The sequence below is a fragment of the Brassica oleracea genome, chromosome C3, assembly GCF_000695525.1.
Source record: "Brassica oleracea var. oleracea cultivar TO1000 chromosome C3, BOL, whole genome shotgun sequence".
NCBI lineage: Eukaryota > Viridiplantae > Streptophyta > Magnoliopsida > Brassicales > Brassicaceae > Brassica > Brassica oleracea.
In genome coordinates this window covers 14455672-14461308 of record NC_027750.1, presented here as the reverse complement: position 1 = coordinate 14461308, position 5637 = coordinate 14455672, and the positions used below count along the sequence as shown (strand labels likewise).

Below are 5637 nucleotides of genomic sequence, written 5' to 3'. Positions count from 1 at the left end.
AAACTAAAAAGAAAATCATGATAATTTCCTTTTATTAGAATCTGAATTTGTATTTTGTTTTGTTCAGGTTTGGATCAACCTAAACACATTTATATAGATAAATCAGATTAGTTTGATCTTTTATCAGTGAAAAATTAATAATCTGATTTACCTTTTCCAACAACAGTATGTAAAGTGTTATACCGGTTTAAATCGGGATGACGGTTCAGACATACTAAGATTGTTTTGGATGATTTGTATTTATTTATTTAAGTATAAAATATTGTAGTTAATTAAGTTCTAGTTAAAAAGGAAATATAACTGGGATTTCTAAACGAAATCAAGACCAACTTCTTAAACCTTTGAAAAACTGGATATCATTGTATATATGATATAATTTGTAATAATTTTAAATAGGTTAAATTAATCATATAGAAAAAATTAGTGATATTAACAATAACTCATATAAAGAATATTATTTCTGATTTAATATATTAATATATTAATATTTAATAACTGATTTGACGAACAAATTTCATTAAAATAAACAGAATAGTTATATATATATATATATATAAACATTTTGGTTATTCGACTTTTAAAATCTTAATATTTGTAGCAAATTCTGAATTGTGAATGGGGCGGACCCATGGCTTCAGCAGGTGTGGCACATGCCACATGCTCGATACTATAAATCTCTTTTGATATGAGTATACTTATGTACGGTTTTAGCTCTTCTGGCTAACAAGACTACATCGTACTCCACTCAACTCTAGATCGAATCCCCAAGATATGTATTTTGGTTCTTTTAAATTTCTAAACCCTATTATATTTTACTCATCTTTTTCATAGAACATTTTTTTCTCTTAACTTTTTGCTACCTAAAATTGCTTTTTTATATAATTTATTTTCCTTTTCTTCCTAGTTTTTCTAAAATAAAAACACACTTTATTTAGTTTCAAAAAGTTATTTTTATTAAGTTTTAATTTATTTATTTTAATAGTTATATAAAATAACATATGTCATTTTATAATATTACTAAAACTAAATATTGATCATTATGAAAATCATTTATATATTTTAGTTGACCCATTTCTTTTAAATTATATTCAAAGACACATACTATTTGAAATAAATAAATAAATAAATTTAACCTCCTGAATTATTTTAAATATATATATAATATGTGCCTCATGTTAAATTATTTTCTGGGTCTGCCTCTGATTGTGATTATGATTAAAATAATATGACCAATATTGTAAAGCTCTAGTGAATCTTTATTTACAATTCTAACGAAATAACTTCATTTACAATTTCAGGATCATTTATGAGAAAATTACATTAAGAGACACTTTTTGTCTTTTCAAAGACACATACTATTTAAAAGACACATTTTCATTGTTGTTTGTCCTTCTTACCCTTCAACCACATCTAATTTTTTTTACTTTTTCTCTCAACGTAAACATCACTTTTTAGTTCCTCTTCTTCCTTTTATTGTTTTCTCTCTCTTAAGATTTGTGGTCTCCATTTTATTTCAAAACTTTTTTGACAAAACTAACAGAATCTTTCTTGACGACGAAAGAAAATCACAATATGAAGAAGTGAAAATTAAACTCGACCATCCGTCATCCCGTACAGAACCGACCCCAAAGATCGCAACCCCGCTTCTCTTGTAAATCGTAGATGGCTCAAAGTAGACTTCAAGGCGAGAGAGCATGTCACCGATCACCATGGCTCTGTGCTACACCTTGACTCCCGATTGTCTTAACCGTAGGTTTCCGAATCTGAGATCTCAAGTTCAACCTCATGATTTTGGTTATACAAATATACATTAATCAATCCATTGTTGATGAGCATGTGATTTTAAAAAATTCTTGATTTTAGTTTGAAAATGGCTTAATCGGAGTCCAAGGTGGAAAGCACATGGAAAATAATAAAAACACATATAAGATGTTCGACAAAATGTCCGTGAGAGATATGTGTGTCCACAATTTTCTTGTCCATAACTCTAATGTCCACAACTCTTTGTATCTTTGTTTAAAATTTTGTAGAGAACGAAGAAGACCACCGTCTCCCTAAGAGTCTTTTTACAACCGATAGATTCCAATGTTTGGGTGAATGTAATATGCTACTCTATCTAAGATTGTGTACCAATTAATGTTTTGTTACTAATCTAGTATGCAATTATGTTACGAGAGAGTTATCTAGTATGCAAAAATGATAATGATAATGACAGAACATGGACACAACCATAATTTCTTCTTCATCCAAAATACAAAGATAATGACACAACATGTCCACAACCAAAAATCCGCAGGGGAACCTCAATTTCTGACAACGCAGAAGTTTATTCACGAACACAACAACCATTAACGTGTATCCACAACAACAAAACAACTCGTTCTACTCTCTCTGCGGAAAATCCCCACGTACTTTTTAAACACTTACAACGAGACTGTACCATTTGTTACTAGTCTTGTTGCTTGTCAATGTTACTTATCTAGTATGCAACATGTCCACAGCCAAAAATCCACATGGGAACATCCACAATTTCCGAAAACGCAACAGTTTGTCCACGAACACAACAACCATTAGCGCGTATCCACAACCTCTATCCAGTGTCTACATCTCCTGCTGGTGTTTGGTTCAATGTCCACAAACACAACATCCACATGTGAGCATCCATACCCAAGCAGAGTCGGAAAGAAGATGTAGACATGTGAGCATCTACAAACATAAGTCTCTCTTCATAAGTGAGCATCTACAAACATAAGTCTCTCATGTGAGTATCCACTTGTCCACAAACACATCTACCACAATTTCTGAAAACACATCAACTTGTCCACAAACACAACATCCACATGTGAGCATCCATACCCAAGCAGAGTCGGAAAGAAGATGTCTTCACCTACTCTCACCACTCACGTATCCCTCTTAATTGCACTCTCTACCAATATACCAATATTTAGATTATATTCTCAGCCTTAGATCTTATGCATATAAATAGATCTAACGTCCGTAAACAATTAATTTTTTCCCATACACTTACATTTTTCTTTTAACCTTTACCATTTATTGCAACTAAAGACAAACTTAGTTTCTACTTCCTCACTTTACGGTAGTCTTCTTAAAAGAAACACACTCTCCCTTACACAAAAAACAGGGTTATTTATGTCTAGAAAAAAACAGCTGTCTAGAGAAAGTGTGCAAAAGAGACAATGTGTCTCTTAATGTAAACATAAGTCAGATCCTGTCCTATTATGTAAGTCTCTCATCATTTATAAAGTGTGAAGAGTGAATACATTAGCGGTGTGTTTGCTTTAACGAGGCTGCAAGGAAGTGCATGCAAATTGTGTGTATCATCTTTAAGGGAAAGACATAACGATCATGTCATACATTTGTAAGGTATTCTCATTCATCAAAAAGAATAAACTTAAATTATCATGTGAATTAGACTATTAGTTAATGGTCAAGGTATGTTTTTTCTTCTGGTACACAAGTTTCTCGAACTAATCTTTGATTTTTTCATGTTATTTTGGTGATAAGACCCTATTTTAACCTCCAAACGGATTGGGCATTATATGAGGTGATTGGTTGGACTTTATCTCCCTATTTTAGCTTTATTTATTTTTAAATCACTAAATTTTACCAATCATGTTGTAACTTTACTTTTAAAAATTAAAGTCTACATCAAGTTTTTATTTAGTTTTACCAATCATGCTTTAGTTTTATTTTTAAAGCTACGACAAAAAAAAAAAGCAAAACTTTTTCTTATGTATTTTTGGCAAAAACCCTACATCTTTTTTTTATAGGTCGTAGAATCTGTAAATGAAAAAAAAATATCTATAATATCAAATAAATTATATAATCATAATAAAAACTTTTAAAAATATTTTAATTTTGAATTTGAGTGTTTTTAAATTATTAAGATATTTAAATAATATAAATATTATTTACATATCACATTTTAAATTACAATAAATTTTGATAATTTATTAAAAAATATTAATATAAATTATTTTAATTGATATAAAATAATAATTTTATATATACAACACATATTTCATATATTTTATTTTAAAATATCTACAGCCTACAGCCTACAGCTTACAGCTACAACAAATTTAGGGTGTGATTGGTAGTGGCTGTGAGTGCCCTCTACAGCCTCATTTCTTTCTAAAGCATTAAATCTATACCAATCTTGATTTCTTTTTTTTTTTAAGTTCACAGCCTTTTTATAAAATCCACAGCACTTCTTTGAATTTATGTCTTTACAATTTCTCTGCAGAGACAAAAACCTACAGCCCATATTTAAAGACTTTTAAAAATTAAAAATCTAAAGCCAAAGCAATAAAAACCACAACAATATTTCTACAGTCAAAAAATAAAATCACAGCACTTACCAATCAACCCCTTAACTACAGCAAAAGTCTCTACAGAAAAAGTCTACAGTAACAACTTTACAGGTAAAACCGATTTATCTACAGCTAAATTTTTAAAGCCACAGTCGAACAAATCATCACCATAGTTTCTGAACTACGCCTCACTTATGTTTTTATTTTTAAAAAATATATATATTTAAACATAACTATATATTGGGGGAATTTCATGTTTAATGCAGCACAATTATGAGTTTATGAAGTTCTCAGTTAATAAAACAAATACGTTAATCTTCTACTATTAATTAATTAACTGAAACCTCCTGTCGTTAGGTTTCTCCTACAACAGCAACAAAATCAAATCTTTATAAAAAAATGAACAACGAAATCAGTTATGAACCTCTTGGTTAATAAAATAAATGCGTAAACCTTCTAGTCCTTAATTAATTAAGAAACCTTAACATTAGGTATCTCCTACAACCCAACAACAAAATCAATTAAAGTTGGTTTTTACGTTAATGACGTAAGTTAAAAAAGAAAAACTTAAAAAACGACCAATAGTACCACCGATACGAAGCCTCCATCACCCGCATGACACGTCACCGTCACTAAAGCTTCACTGCAACTCTTACTCAAATCTCATTGGTCTGTCACAGTCACCGCCAAGTGTCACCGTGAGAAAGAAACAGAAAATAAAAATATTATTTTCCGAATGTATTCTATTTTTTTCAAAGAAACGCAATAAAACGGTGTTGTGAAATCAAAGCAAAGCAAAGGGGGAAGGGGGTCGTGCGAGAGCATAAGAGCGCACTTGAATCAACCGATCTGCTTCTCTTCATCTCTCTCTCTCTCTCTCTGCATATTCTTCGCATCTGTTCTCGAGCTGAAGAGAGTTCTCTAGATCCTTTTCGAATCTCTGCATTTGAGATCTCACCGACGACGGAGAGGAACGTTGAGGCGGAAACGTATCCAGATTCCTTCTGAATCTTAACGCGGTTTAGGTGGAGAGGAGGTTTTCGTTCGGGAATGCGTCGTCGTTTGAGCTCATCTTAGAACTCGATTGAGGTTAGTTTGATCCATCTGTTACGAAGATCTAATTTTTGCTCAATTGTAATTTTGTGGGGTTTTACGGATACTGAGATCTGATCGCAGGATTTCACTTGGGTTGTATTCAAAATTCACTCTTTGGCCTCTTAGCTCTTAGCACTTCTCGTTTTTTTTTTTTTAATGATGAATGCTTCTCTGTTGTTTAGCTTTGGGGGGGGGGGATGAAGAACGG

The 5637-nt window shown here is 31.4% G+C and overlaps 1 protein-coding gene across 3 annotated transcripts in view; it reads left to right on the top strand.

Annotated features, from left to right (window-relative positions):
- The first annotated feature begins 5078 nt into the window (after positions 1–5078).
- LOC106328376 (CMP-sialic acid transporter 2) overlaps positions 5079–5637 on the top strand; it is a 4838-nt gene continuing 4279 nt past the window's right edge. For 2 of the 3 annotated variants that reach the window (XM_013766807.1, XM_013766809.1), the window contains exon 1: positions 5079–5429. The gene's annotated coding sequence lies outside the window, so the exon portion shown is untranslated. The remainder of the gene's footprint in view (positions 5430–5637) is intronic. The other variant, XM_013766808.1, reaches the window with a different exon arrangement.